This window comes from Macaca nemestrina, chromosome 1 (assembly GCF_043159975.1).
Source record: "Macaca nemestrina isolate mMacNem1 chromosome 1, mMacNem.hap1, whole genome shotgun sequence".
In the NCBI taxonomy this organism is placed as follows: domain Eukaryota; kingdom Metazoa; phylum Chordata; class Mammalia; order Primates; family Cercopithecidae; genus Macaca; species Macaca nemestrina.
In genome coordinates, this window is record NC_092125.1 from 118,882,825 (window position 1) to 118,898,407 (window position 15,583).

General features: G+C 44.4%; 1 long non-coding RNA gene across 1 annotated transcript; it reads left to right on the forward strand.

The window, feature by feature from the left end:
- Nucleotides 1-1,275: 1,275 nt before the first annotated feature.
- LOC105479154 (uncharacterized) lies at nt 1,276-15,302 on the forward strand. Its single transcript, XR_985718.2, has 4 exons — nt 1,276-1,542; nt 12,598-12,667; nt 14,126-14,178; nt 14,823-15,302. It is a non-coding gene; the product is annotated as an uncharacterized lncRNA (long non-coding RNA).
- Nucleotides 15,303-15,583: the final 281 nt, after the last annotated feature.

The window sequence follows — 15,583 nt, forward strand, 5'->3', positions numbered from 1 at the left end:
ATACAGGGTTAATTTACTTGCAAGTGTTACTTGATTTTTACATTAAACTCTGCTTGTGGAACTATAGAATATTAGAGCTGGGGGTACCCTACAAGAGGAAACGTCTAGATTGAACCCTTCAGTTTCACCCCCTTATGGACAAAAGGAGCATTGGGTGAATAACCTACTCCAGGTCCTACAGCCAACTCGCCAAGGTAGGTCTGTATCTAGTCTCCTGATTTCCAGTTCACTTCACCATTCAGCTTCATGGTCAGACTTTGTATTTTTGGCTTAGTCATCTGTCTCACCCTAAGAAAAACCAGAGAAAATCTGGCCAAAATACTTAATCCCCTCCCTTCCTTCCTTCCTTCTTTCTTTCCTTCCTTCCTTCCTTCCTAAGCATCTCTCCCATTGTCTAGGCACAGCCTATGAAAATCTCACAATTAGAGATTGTTTCCTTGCTCTTTTCCCACCTTCTTATACTTTGGGGGAAGGGATAAAAGATTAAGACACTTAGTAAGAATAGGTTTATTAGACATCTTCCCTGAAGATGCCTGAAAGGGAGGTGAGAGGAATGATTCCAAAGAAGGAGAAGGGCAGAGGCAGAGAGGGCTCACAGAAGGCACCCGTTGTCAGCTTTGCCCCTTGGACAGGCAGAAATCCAGGCACCACCTGTCTCACATGCTCTGGGACTCAAGCACTGGCTAAACCTCTAGCTGTGGCTACTCTACTCTAGCTGGGGAGCTCCTCTGTTCCACAGTGGAATGCCAGTCATCACATCGGAGTGCCTCTCTGAAAGGACTGCACCCTCAAAACAAGCTGGGACTCTTCTAAGCCTCGCATCCAGCCTTCTCCTCCCTCTCACAGAACACCTATATGGCACTGCAACTCCTAGATGTGCTTTACTCACAGGCCAGGCAGAGTGCTGCCCTGTCCATCTCCTAGGTGTTCTGAGCACATGGCCAAGTCCCCACCTGCTGCACGGTGGAGTCTCCCTCCCCTCCTTCTCCTCCAATCTCTCCCTCTCCTCTCTTCTCTGTCCCTTTCTCCCATGGTTCTCTGGCTCAATCTCTTTCTGCTCCTCTTACCTCCCTGACTTTTTCCCTTTTCTTCTTGGTTTCTCCCTCGCTCCTTTTCTTTCCCCTTTTCATTCTTTCTCCCTCTCCTACTCTCCCCTCCTCTCTACCCCTCTTGCCTCGTGTCCTGCTTACCTGGTCTAGTTGGCCCCATTATTCCTGAGAGGTTAAGTCACAGACGTGGAGGCCAATGTTCTAAAGTTAGAATTCCCAAAAGGTGATCTAATGACCAAAATTCCAATAATTGCTAATATAGGTTTCATGTGTTTAAAAAGTTAACAAATCATGAATTATCAAATGTAATGGATAAGAATTGAAACTCAAACTTGGATGCACAAGAACTGTCATATTGCCTTATTTTCTTAAAGTCAAATTGACTGAACCTGAACCTCCAACCCACTGGACTAATGGAAAATCCACCCTCAGCTGTCACTGAGAGTTCCTCTGATCCTGCCCTCCCCCTCCAGGGATATGACAATGTACTGAGGTATGATACACAGTGGGACCCTCTGGGCTCAGGATAGAGTGGCGTCAACAATGGTCTCTTGGTCTAGGCCTGTGTGGCTGTGTGAAGGGGAATGGTTCTGCCGAGTTTGTGCCAGGCTTGGGTTTGGGGAACTTTGCTGAGGCCAGAGTCTCAGTACTTGGAGCCCAGCTTCTTCACATGCCCCATCAGGTCCTGACAGCTCCACAGGGGCCCTTTCTGGTGCCAGCTTCTCCCAGAACCCCCCAACCTCTTCTCCCTTTTCATCTTGGAGAATTTCTAACTCCTCTGTCTGCTTTTGCCTTCCAACTCCACTCTCTACCAGGCAAAAGGACTTGCCTATTTACCACCCCTCTAGGAGGCAGTAAATACAGGAACCAATCAAAGACAGGAAGAGTGTATCAAAAAGTGACTACATAGATCTACAAAACAAATCTCTCAATCAAGAGGGTACCAAAAAAGGGCTGGAACCTTTCTCAGAGAGAAAACATTGGGGAACAAAACCTACAGTGGGAACAAAATGCAAAATATTATCTCAATAAATTGCCCAGTCATTATCAGAGCTTCTGTGCATTGTAAACCTCCAGGAGGGAGACAGAAAATAAAGTCTCTCTTGTGTGTATATGACCTGGGAACCACCTCTCTGACCAGCATCTCAAGGATTTGTTCTACAGAACATACCTTGGGAAATTCTGCATTAGAAGATGGCTGTTAATGGTTCCTAGCTCTGGCCTTTGCCTCTCAGTGTGGACCAGTGTGTGACATTATCTAGATGACACTTGGAAGGAGAGAGAGATGCTGGAGTGTAGTGATGAGGACATGGGCTGAGGGTTCAAATCTGGCTGTGCCACTTCTACCCTGTGATCTCAGGCAACTTAGCTTTTCTGAAGTTGAGTTTTCCCATCTACAAAATGGGGTTAGTAATAATACCTACTTAATAGGATTGTGTGAAAGTTATACAAGGTTATGTATAGGAAGCATCCAGAACAGTTTTGGAATGTAGTAGATAGTCAAAAGTTGTAGTTACAGGTGCCCTTGTAATCACTGTTATCAGTCAGCCTGAATCTGAGGGGCCTGTGAACATTGGTGTGGCCCATCAAAGTGGGCTTCAGAGACGTTTATTTGGCAGGGTCGAGGAGTGTGAATGGGGCACAGAACCTGGAAGCTGGGAGACAAGTTATTTGGAGAAAGGATGAGAGAGGAGGGGAGTGACATCTTTACCCTGCAGAGCTCCTCAGTGTGGTGCTTTTCCACAATTTAAAGTACTCTGTTAAAATAAATCAAAAAAGTAATCCCATTTACAATAGCCACAAATAAAATTAAATAACTAGGAATTAACCAAAGAAGTGAAATATCTCTATAATAAAAGCTATAAAACACTCATGAAAGAAATTGAAGAGAACACACAAAAAAACGAAAATATAGTGCATGTTCATGGATTGGAAGAACCAATATTGTTAAAATGTCCACAACACTCAGAGCAATCTACAAATTCAATGCAATCTCTATTAAAATCCTAATGACATTCTTCACAGAAATAGAAAAAACAATCCTAAAATTCATATTGGACCACAAAAGACCCGAATAGCTGAAGCTAGCCTGAGCAAAAAGAACAAAACTGGAGGAATCACATTACCTGACTTCAAATTATGCTACAGAGCTATAGTAACCAAAACAGCATGGTACTGGCATAAAAACAGACACATAGACCAATAGAACAGAAAAGAGAACCCAGAAACAAATCCACACACCTACAGTAAACTTATTTTCAACAAAGTTACCAAGAACATACATTGGGAGAAAAGACAGTCTCTTCAATAAATAGTGCTGGGAAAACTGGATATCCACATGCAGAAGAATGAAATTAGATTACTATCTCTCACCATATACAAAAATAAAATCAAAATGGGCTAAAGACTTAAGTCTAACACCTCAAACTATGAAACTACTACAAGAAAACACTGGTGAAACTCTTAAGGACATTGATATGGGCAAAAATTTCTTGAGTACTACCCAACAAGGACAAGCAACCAAAGCAAAAATGGACAACTGGGATCACATCAAGTTAAAAAGCTTCTGCACAGCAAAGGAAGCACTCAACAAAGTGAAGAGACAAAACCCCACAGAATGAGAGAAAATATGTGCAAACTACCCATCTGATACGGTTTAGCTCTGTGTCCCCACACAAATCTCATCTTGAATGGTAATTCCCATGTGGTGAGGGAGGGAGGTGATTTGATCATGGAGCAGGTGTTCCCCCATGCTGTTCTCATGATAGTGAGTGAGTTCTCATGAGATCTGATGGTTTTATAAGGTGGTTTTCCCTGCTCTTGCTTGCTGTCTCTCACCTGCCACCATGTAAGTGGTGCCTGCTTCCCCTTCTACCATGATTGTAAGTTTCCTGCAGCCTCCTCAGCCATCCAGAACTGTGAGTCAATTAAACCTCTTTCCTTTACAAATTACCCAGTCTCAGGGAAGTCCTTTATAGCAATGTGAAAATGGGCTAATACACTATCTAATAAGGGATTAATAACCAGAATATATATGGAGCTCAAACAACTCTATAGGGAAAACTTCTAATTATCCAATTAAAAATGGGCAAAAGACTAGAATAGACATTTCTCAAAAGAAGACATACACATGGCAAACAGGCATATGAAAAGGTGCTCAACATCACTGATCATCAGAAAAATGCAAATCAAAACTACAATGGATATCATCTCATTCCGTTTACATGACTTTTATCCAAAAATCAGGCAATTACAAATGTTGGCAAGGATGTAGAGAAAAGGAAACCTTCGTACACGGTTAGTGGAAATGTAAATTAGTACAACCACCATGGAGAACAGTTTGGAGGTTACTCAGAAAAATGAAAATTGAGCTGTTAGATGATCCAGCAATCCCATTCCTGAGAGCAAATCAGTATATCGAGGAGATATCTGCACCCCTACGTTTGTTGCAGCATTGTTCACAATAGCCAAGACTTGGAAGGAACCTAAGTGTCCATCGACAGATGAATGAAGAAAATGTAATACTTATACACAATGGAGTACTAGTCAGCCATAAAAAAAAATAGAACCTGTCATTTGCAACAACGTGGATGGAACTGGAGGTCATTATGTTAAGCGAAATAATCCAGGCACAGAAAGAAAACATCACATTTTCTCACTTAGTTGTGGGATCTAAAAATCAAAACAATTGAACTCATGGAGTAGGTGGGTGGTTCTCAGAGGGTGGGAAGGGTAGTGGGGGCTGGCAAGGAGGTGAGGATGGTTAATGGGTATAAAAAATGTTAAAAATAATGAATAAGACCTAATATTTGATAGCACAACAGGGTGACTATAGTTGATAGTAATTTAATTGAAAATGACTAAAAGGATACAATTGGATTGTTTGTAACACCAAGAATAAATGCTTGGGGGGATGGATACCCAATTTTCCATGATGTGATTATTATACATTGCATGCCTGTACCAAAATGCCTCATGTATCCCATAAATATATATACCTACTATGTATCCACACAAATTAAAAAAATAATAATAGTGTGTTAACAAGGCTGCTCATAAGACTGATTAAACAGAATAAAAATAGGTCTTGGAGTGAATGCAAGACCCTGAGACACCGACCCGTGAACTTTTACCTTGTGTTAAAACATGGTTTCTCTGCTGTGGAAGGCCACTGAGAGGTTTAAGTGAGGATTTTTAAGGATCTGAACCAGAAAAATTGGGGGAGCAGAGAGAGGTATCTCCAACATCATGGAATTAGAGCCTTGCCATCACCTTGCCCTGCCCACTGGCCTGCACTGCTCCTCTTCATCCAAGGAGGATTCAACCCAGCTTGGTTTCCTCCAGCTGGGCCATGCCGGCTGCTCCTGGTGGCAGGAATTGGACTGAGACGTGGTTCAAGGCCGGCAACGGGTAGGAATGGAGATCTTATTTATTTCAGTATCCCTTACACTTATCATGGACCTTTTTCCTCCCTATGAGGACTTGGTAGGTCCATGCTGAATGGACAGGCACGAACCCCTGCTTCGTCATGTCTCTCGCTCCCCCGGCTGCAAGGCTGAGAGACAAGGCTGGGGCAGATGTGGGCAGCTCTCACAGCACAGCTCCCACTGTCTCCTCCAACCCCTCCACAGTTGGCTAGGGAGCCTGAGAAAGGCAAGAGCGCCGAACCAAAGTGAAATGGCTGCTCTTGTCCTCTTCCCACTCTCTCTCCACCCACACTGTCTCTGTCCCCTTGGTTTCTTTGCAGCTCAGATGAGTGGCAGTAGAAAGAGGATCTTGCTTCCTACATGAAACCATTTTCACAGACACAGCTGGTGCTGTGCTTTGCCCCCTCCTAATGTTGCCCCAGGAGCAAAGTGATTTCAGCTGTGGTATTAGAAACACGCTGTTGAGTAGTAACAGCACATTATTCTTGAGCATGTGCAGAGGTACAAGTGGCAGTTGTGAGCTGAGACGTCTTATTTGTATAGAATTGAGGTTTGTGACAGCTTCCTCCCTCCATCACTCTTCGTTCACCTTTGACGTGTAGAGCAATGTGGGGCTGTCTTCAACAGCTTGGCCACTGTGACAGGCTCTATACGACATAGGGTACTGCAGGGTGGGAATGGTGTCTGAGAATCATCAAATCATGAACCCACAAGTCTATGATTTAATGAGGCTTTGGATATGGGTCTATCCTGGAGATGCCTTTTATGGCGTGGCCCTGAAACCCAAAAGCAGAGAAACTCAGGAAAGGCATGGCATGCACAGCACCAGGGCAAGGAGAATCCAGGGTTTCTGACTCCCACCTGAGTGCTTCCCTCCACCACCACCACTAGAATTTCTTCCCAGCACCTGTTGTAGTCTAGAATCTTTTCACCTGAAATCTGTCTGTGGGCGGGATAGAGCCCAGTGAGTCAGCTTTTCCTGGGGCTGGGCTGCAATGAGTTTCCAGGAATCCAGGTCCAGAGGACTGGCCTGCTCTGAAGCATCTTGCATGCAGCCTGTCCATGGGGCCTCACTTACTGGCTGGCAGGACCGCTTCTGTCTATTAACCCTACTCCCTCCTCACCTTTCCTCCAGCTCCCTCCCCTCCTCTCTGCCTTCAAGAAAGCACAGGGCTCCACTCCTAATGGGCAGGACCGGGGCCTTGCCTCAAAAAGCAACCACTCTTAGAGCTGGGGGAGGGAGCCCCAGAGATGATCCAGTCCAGTGATCTGGGAGGACACTGAGGCCCAGGGAGACCAGTCTAAAAGCCACACAGCTAGGGAGCATCCAGGCTGAAATCAGAACCCAGGACTACTGACTCAAGTCTTAGAGGCCTTCCCTCGCTACCCCACAGCTTCATGGAGAAGACACAGCATACTCTAGGCAGGGTTCCTCAGAGCAGGGCCTATGGACCAGTTAGCTTCAGAATCCTCTGGGAAACTGTTTAGAATTCAGGTTTCTAAGGTCAATTTCAGACCAACTCAATAGGAATCGGTGAGGTGGGGGGCCCAGGAAACCGCTTCTTATCCACCACTTTCTTGGAGAACCATTGGGGCATATGTCACAAGTAGTGGTGTGTGGTGTTGCAAATAATTGGTTACTAATAATACTTAAAGCATCCAATTTGGGGAGTGATTTACTTTTTGAATAGAACAGATATAATAGCCTGGCTGTCCTGCACTTGAATAATGATTAGCTTGTTTGACCAGCAAAGAAAGTGAAGGAGCTACAGCTAAGTCTCAGGGAACAGCACATGCCCCAAAGTCTGACTTTTCAGTGCACCTGCAAATGTGTCTTACAAGTGCCCTGATGCTTTATTTGTGTTTAGGCCTCCCTTAAGCGAATATTTAGTGGGAGAGACTTGAGTACACCAGCTTTGGAGACGGGCAAATCTGGGTTTGGATCCAAGCTCTACCATTCGCAAGCTGTTGATCAAATCTCTTCTGTCAGTTTCAGTTTCCTTATGTAAACTGGAAAGATCTTACCCCTTAGGTTTCTATGAAGGTTAAATTAAAACATCCTATTGTATGTGTTTTGGAAAAAATTAACGTGTAGACGTCCACAGCTCTCCTGTGGCCTGCAACAGGGCATTTGGGCCTTGTTTTCCCCCTTTCCTCTCTGAGGAGAAAGAACCCACATGGCTGGATTCTGGAAAGGAAGAACTGCATTCCCACGGGTCTGTGTTAACACAGTGCTTACTCCTCAGTAAGAGCTCAATAAACGGAAGTGACAACGTTATTCCCAGCCACTGCAATCTTGACTACCTCTCACCTTCCCGCAGCAGCCTTCAGTGACATGGCTGAAGCTGGGGTCCTCTCTGCCCACCCCCGACCTTCCATCACAGAAGATTCCCCCCAGTCCTGAATCCACTTTAGTGAGAACACAGGTAGGGCAGGGTGTCAGGTGGAGGCCGGCTTCGGAATGGATGAGACACACCCCTGGCCCTCGAGAAGCTTATTTGCCAGGGGAGAAGGGCTGCTAGGCCCAAACACTCATGCATCATTACTTTAATGCAGTTCCACTTCACTCACTGGCACGTTGCCTGCTCTTCTCTGGTATGGATGGCAAAGAGATAGCAATTCCAGCAGCATGTTTGTGGATTCCAGTGGGTTGGCAAATTTGATTCCCACAAATACTTCTCTTCACATTTCCGCCCCTCCAACCTCGTCTTACTCCAGAAGTGTGGCACCTCCCGATCTAAGCCACTTAATGGACAGCTCTTTGGCAGTTCCAATGTATCGATATAGGCGAGTGTTCACTGATAATGACTCACAGGGAGAAACAAATTTTCCTAATCACTGCACTTGGGCCTGGTTAAGGCCTGTAGCGTCTGCGATATATCTAGAGAACACAAGCCGGGCTGGGGGCCTTTCTCAGTGTGTCAACTCCTCATAAATAATGGGTGGAGGCCTAGTGGGGGCCACTGTCCTTATTAACCTACTCCCTGATGTCACTCATGACACAATAAAGAAACATATTCCAAACTAAGAAATTGAAATAATGAGAGATCTAAATATGAGATCAATATTCCTCAAAGCACTTGGGAAGAGAGAGGCAATAATGGCCCTACGATTGGACCAAGAGATTGGGGAGTGCCTTAGTCATATGTGAGCCCCCAGGTTTGGTTTCTGATTGCAGACCTCAGAGAGAAGCCTTTTAAATAACAGATGCCCCTTCTACTCCCCGTATCTTGCAGACAGTGCCTTTGACTCCTATCTGCAGCCCTCCCTCCACCTGTCAGCAAAGGATCTCATTAGCACTTGCTTTCAAGACCCACATCAAAGATGACTCTAGCTGCAATTTGTAGGAATCAGGTTGCCTTTAATTATCCATGCCCTCAGGGTGGGTCCTTGGGACGTGGACAATTTTTTAAACTGCAGTTTATCTAGAAATGGCTGGATGACTACAGAAGACCTGTGAAAATATTAAAAACAGTTTTGGTGATGGAAGTAGTGTTGGGATGAGGTTAAAGGAGGGTTGGATTTCTAATCAGTCTTAGCTTATTTTTTTTAATCCCTTGGATGTACAGAGACTCATAAGTAGGGGCAACTCAGATATGCATCTGGTAACGGCAGGTAGTTGGATTTGGATTCACATCTTGCAGAACTGACTTGTGCATTTAACAGGAGAGAAGGCCACCCTACTTCCAAGCAGTAAAAAACCTTCACGCGGGGCTTAGATTAAGTTGTACTCCTTTTTTTTTTTTTTTTTTTTTTTTTTTTTTTTTTTTTTTTTGAGATGGAGTCTCATTCTATCGCCCAGGCTGGAGTGCAGTGGCGTGATCTCGGCTCACTGCAACCTCCACCTCCCGGGTTCAAGCAATGCGGTGGCTCAAGCCTGTAAGTTGTACATTTTTGTTGACATTTCCTCCTCCAAGAACTGACTACATGGCTAACCCTGCCCAGCCTGCCCCTGCTGTGTCTGGAGGAAGAGTTGGGGACACATTCCAGAGGAGCCAAAGCCCCCATCGCCTTACCCCCACACCTTTTCTAATAACATGTCACAAATGCCCCCTGGAGAACTCACCCTTCTGTCCTCAGCAGCCTCCACCAGATTAAAACTTCACAGACTCCAGGGAGCTTCCCTTCTGGTCCCCTAAGCCTTTGAAGTCTGGGTTAGGTACCTTTCCTTGGTGTTTCCTTAGCACACTGAGTTCACTTTTAATGGTTTTATTTAACAAACACTTGCACTGCATAACACTTGCTAAGCACTTTTAGAAATGTTTACTCATTGAATCTTCATAACAAACAATGAGGTAATTGCTATTATTATGCCTTTTATAGATGAGAAAACAAAGGCACAGAGAAGCTAGGCAACTTGTCCAAGGTCACACAGCTTGTAAGTAGCAGGGCCAGAATTCCAACCCACCAATCTTGTCATAGATTCTGAGCTCTTAACCACTATGCCATACCATGTCTACCATAGCACCTAATGTTTTATGAAATAATGCATTTATAAATTTTTCTCCCTCACAACCCTATGAGTTCTGTGAGGGATGGATTCAGTACCAAGTGCACAGTAGATGCTCCAAAGCTTCTGGGAATAACATGCCCCATGTGAAGTCCTACCCTGAGTCAGGAAGGAGCACACACCAGCCAGTCATTTTCCCTTGGCACCAAAAAGGGAGCTGTTGTGGATTGAACTGTACCTCCCCAAAATTCATGTGTTGGAATTCCAAGCCCTAATACCTTAGAATGTGTCCTTACTTGCAGACAAGGCTTTTATAAAACTAATAAAGTTAACTGAGATCATGATTGTGAGCCCTAATCAAATATGATCTGTCTTTATAAAAAGGGAAAATTTGGACACAGACAGACACACATAGAGGAAAGTTGGTGTGAAGGCACACAGGGAGAAGATGGCCATCTACAAGCCAAACAGAGAGGTCTAAAACAGATCATTCCTCACAGGCCCCAGAAGGAATCTCCCAACACCTCAGTGTTGGACATCTAGCCTTCAGAACTATGAAACAATACATTTCAGTTGTTTAAGCCACCAAATCAGTGTGGTACTTTGTTACTGCAGCCTTAGCAAACTAATACAAGGACTTAAAATGAGGAGGGGGCGGTAGCCCCAGGTCAGGATCAGCAAGGTTGCCTGGTGGTGAGGACTGTACTCCCTGTCTTGTGCTGACTTGCCTGGCTCCTGCCTGCTGCCTCCTCCCCGCCCCCATCTGTAGACTCAGCCCCATTCCTGTCCTGGGAAGAGGGAGCACAGGGACTCCTGAGCTGGCCTCTCAACGGTGCTGCTGCTGGGCTTTCTCTGTCCATGTGCCTCCGTCACGGGCACTGGACTCTTACCAGATGATGTGTTGTCCTTCAAAGAGTACCAGCTTCTGACCACCCTGGGTTCAAACCCCAGGGCCGGCACTTACTATCTGTGCAAACACAGGGCAAGTTTTCAGGTCAACCCGAGCCTCAGTTTCTTTTCTGATAAATGAGCATAGCCCTACCTGCTCATAATGGTCAGGTGCTGTTTCTCAACTGCCCATTCCCATCAGCACTTTGAATTCCTCTGGGGACACCACCTCTTTCCTATTGGAAACATTTTTGACAGGGTTATAAATGAAGGTGACCTGTCCTCCCCCAGTCAAGGGGGCCATGGATCCTAAGTCAACTGGACTCCTTTTTCTTGGACTTTGAATCTGGCCTAGAGTCACACATGGATGGAGATGACCAATGGATGGTGGCCGGTGGGTGCATGCCTGCCCCTTTTGCCTGGTCTGATCCCTGCCTGGATGTGCAGGCTCTGTGAACGCCTTTTTCTCCCTGCCCAGTCGTCACCTCTGGACTTTGACCCAAGCCTACTTGGCACTGGGCCTCTTTGGTCTGGTTAGATCTGACACCTTGACTCCCGTGAACTTGTACCACTTTTCATCCATACAACCAACCCCAAGGAGTAACCCTTACTGTGGGCCCCTCTGCTCCCTGACCTGCTCTTGCTCCAGACCTCCAACAGCCGGCATCCTGTTTTCTAGGCCTTCTCTATCCTCTCTTCCAGGAAGAGTGTCCTACTGTGTTCTCTGAGTCCGAGGATATATGCACCGAGGGGCCCGGGGATCAGGCGAGAGGCTGAACAGAGGAAAACTATTGGTGCCACTATTATCTGTCTTATACATTCAAAGAAAATATAACTTAAAAGGAAAAAAGCTCCCCTACATTAAAAAAAAGTTTGAAACTGTCATCTTGGACCTTTTTGAAGCCATCATATTGTTCCTGTAGCCCTCTAGCATTCAAGAGTTCCGGTTTGTTCAGAAATCAGTTTAATTGATATTTCCTTAGTGCCTACTCTGGAAACTCTAAGCGCTAGTACCTTGCAATGTGGCGTTACTTGAAGATAAGTCTTCTGTGCCAGGCTGTGTGGGGTGCTGGGGATTCCAGATAAGGAAACTGAGCCTCTGTCCTCAAAGTGCTCAGGAGCTAGCATATTGCTCCCCAAATTTAGTGTGCATACAAATCACCGGGGACCTTTTTAAAATGCAGATTTGTGTTGTGCAGATCTGAGTTATGGCCTGAAATTCTGCATTTCTAACAGGCTCTTAGATGATGCTATTGCAAGGTTTATAGCATTGTTCTCAAATGGAATCAGGAGCCCCAGGCTATTTCTGCCCATGCTTTAAACAATCTCAGTGCCTAGGTCGTGATGAAATCAGAGTCTCTCCTGGAAGGATCCAAGAATCTGTAATTGTAAAATCATCCTAATGATTCCAGTTAAGAACAGATTCTCAATCTGTAGCCAAGATTAAGAACCACTGACCTATAGGAAGAGACAGACTATATTAGTTTTCCAGGGATGAAGTGGCAAATTGCCACATAGTGACTTAAAACACCACAAATGTATTATGTTATAGTTCTAGAGCTCAGCAGTTCAGAATGGGTCTCGCTAATTCACCCTCATTAAAATCAAGGTGTGAGCAGGCCTGCATTCCCTTCTGAAGTCTCTATGGGAGAATCCATTTCCTTGCCTTTTTCAGCTTCTAGAGGCTACTGCATTCTTGGTTCACGGCCCCTTCCATCTACTCTGATGGAGCCTTTATCACATTGCATCACTGACTCTCCCACGTTTCTTTTTGATTTATAAGGACCCTGGTGATCACATTCGAGCCACCCACATAATACAGGATAATCTGCGATCTGAAGCTCAGCTGGCCGGTAATGTAGCATAGCGTGTTTACACATTCTGGGGATCAGGACTGGGACATCTTTGTTGGGGGTGGGGGCTATTCTGCCTACCACACAGATATTGATTAAGTAGCACAATGTGGTTCTGCCTTGAAGAAGATATACACAGGTGCTGTGGCTTTTCCCCAACATTGGAAAAGGGAGAGAAGAGCGATGAGGAAGGTCTTTCTGGAGGGCACGTAGTGATGGACATACTGGCTCTAGAGAACTGATTGTCAAATTTCCAGGAAAGCTACCTAAAATAACCATTTGTGGTTTGAAATCAGCCATGGGAGGAAGATTTATGGCATGGAAATTGACAAATGTGACAAATCAGGGTTTTTGGGTTTTTTTCTTTTCCCAGAGAGCCAGTTGTTAAAAATTTATCAGCACACCACTGATGAGGTGGCCCCGGAGCTGAGTCCTAAAAGAGTAGACATTAGCCAGGTGGATTCACCTCTGAAATATGTCTGCCAGCACTAAATATAATGTAAGCTGCCACTGGACAAATTCCAAATTTCGATATCTCTAACGCAGGGCTTTTCAGACCATAATGGGCACATGAATTACCTGAAGATCTTGTTAAAATGCAGATCTGATTCAGGAAGTCTGGGGCAGGGCCTGGTAATCACAAACTCCAAGGTGATGCCCATGAGGCTGGTCCAAATACCACACTTGCTTGGAGCAGCAAGGCTGCTCTGGTCTCTAAAAGTGATCATAAAACAATCCATTTGGATCAAGAGGAGAAGATTCTAAAATTTTTATTTGCTATATTTTATCTACCAAAAATGCCACTAATTACCATTTTTTAATGTACATTAGGAAAAATGTTTAAAAGCTCCCAATTAAACTATGGCATGCTATGGTTGTAAAATGCATTCTAATTTCAGAGGTACGAAAACATGAAAAGTCTTTGAATCAATAAAATTCAATGTTTATATTTTTATAATTACAAAAAATAAGAAAGAAATTACATTTACCAATATTTAATATGTGGCCTGACACCTGAGCCCCTGCTTGTTCTATGTGTCAGATGGTTCCAAACCATGTGTGATCTAGAGAGACACGGAGGCAAAAGTGGGAGGCCCACACCCAGAAGGGTTAACACGGTGCTCTTGTCTGTCAATGCATTTCTTCGTATTCCCATAATTTTTAATTTTTATTGAGTTAGAGATTATGTAATTTAACTCTAACTAAACTATTCTTCATAAAATGGAAAAATAACTTAAAAGGATCCCTGTGGTTTGAGCTTAACACCAATAATAATAAGCCTGAGTGAACAATAGGAAAGAGATAGAACTGACATTTCTACCCCAATATGAGCTCAGCATCTGTCACATCATGCAGTAAAAAAACGACGATCCAATCAAATCTGACAAGACACTGGCCAAAAAAAGTTAGAAATTATCTGAAACACCTTTTGAAATGTGAGTTTGTTTATTTTTTTAGAGATGAATGTCACCCAAAGGACCTTGAAGAACGAGTGAATGATGGCAGTGCGGGTATGTAGTTGATAAATAAATAAACACACTTGGGGGAGCGAGTCTGCTCATCGTAGTCACCCTGGGACCCATGGTAAGATGCTCATGGAGCTGCCACCTGCTTAGTGCTCTGGAGGCTCTCACACCAGCAACTAAATGCTCCAGTCTGAAAGTGTCCCACGTTTTGTTTGTTTGTTTACAAGTTATTGGTCTAAACTAAATATATGGTCCCAAACACAAGAAGAACAGGAGTTGCCATCTCAGCAAACAGTATTAATAACCATGACTCCTGATTCTCACCAGGTCCCCTTTCTCCACCAATTGTGCTGTCTTCTGCCCCTTTGGGGTCATGATTGTTGCAAAGCACAGATAGCCCTTGATTCTCCATGCCAGAGGAAGCTGCCTGGGTAAGCCTGTTTGGCCCAGAAAAATCTTGTCCAGGCTTTGAAATGCATTAAAATATGAAGATGTCAAATATTCAGAGAAATTGCTGAGCTCTAACCAGATAATAAAGCCAAACTATGGAGAAATAATCTACAAGGGTTTAAAAAATTGCCTAACTCTCCCAGGTCAGCCCTATTCTGTGCTAGGAAATGTCAACATCCTCGCTAACCTTATGCCAAGAACCGAACTAAAGAGGTCTTTTCTCATCCTTGCCATTCTAGCTATAGTGAGCAGGAAGAGTAAACAAAGCTGGTCATTATTGCATTGAAGGATTATGCCAAGGAGAACCTGGAAAACAAGAACCCGAAAGCAAGGCTCATTCAGAAAAAATTCCCAGTGCTGATCATGCATCTGAAGAGGATCCAGAGTTACAGAGAACATTTTCCACCTACCAAGGTTATATATACATTTTGATTTTTTAAAGGAACACCAAGTGGTATAATAAGCACAATGAGAGACATGATTTCTCCGTGACTCCATAGGAATGTGTCAGAGCTGACTTTTGCCTGATGCAAACCTCATTCACATCTAATACTGAATAAATGAGCGGAAAACAAAAGGCAGTGTTTAATTAGGGTGTAATTATTCATCCTTAGTGGGCTCCCAGCACCATGTCCTGTTTTCATTAGAGGAACATCATCTCTTCATTAGCAGCAGGAGCTGTGTCCCAATTTTACCTGCCTGGGGGCCAGTACAGTTTGGAAGGATCAGCAGCTGTGGGAAATCACCGCCATGTGTCCCAGGGAGGAGACAGCAGGATAGGCAAGGAGAGGTGAGTTCTTGGAGTATTTACAGCGAGGCTACAGGGTAGCAGCCTCTGCAGCAGACAAACAAGGAAGTCTTTGCTGTGAGAAGTTGTGCTGTGCTGAGAATGCACCCAATTTGGCCTATTGAATTAGTACAACATCTGGTATTTTTAGATATTTTTAAAATCTAATATGAAACTTTTTCAGGGCTTAGCAACCTCCTCTGAAAAGTCCTC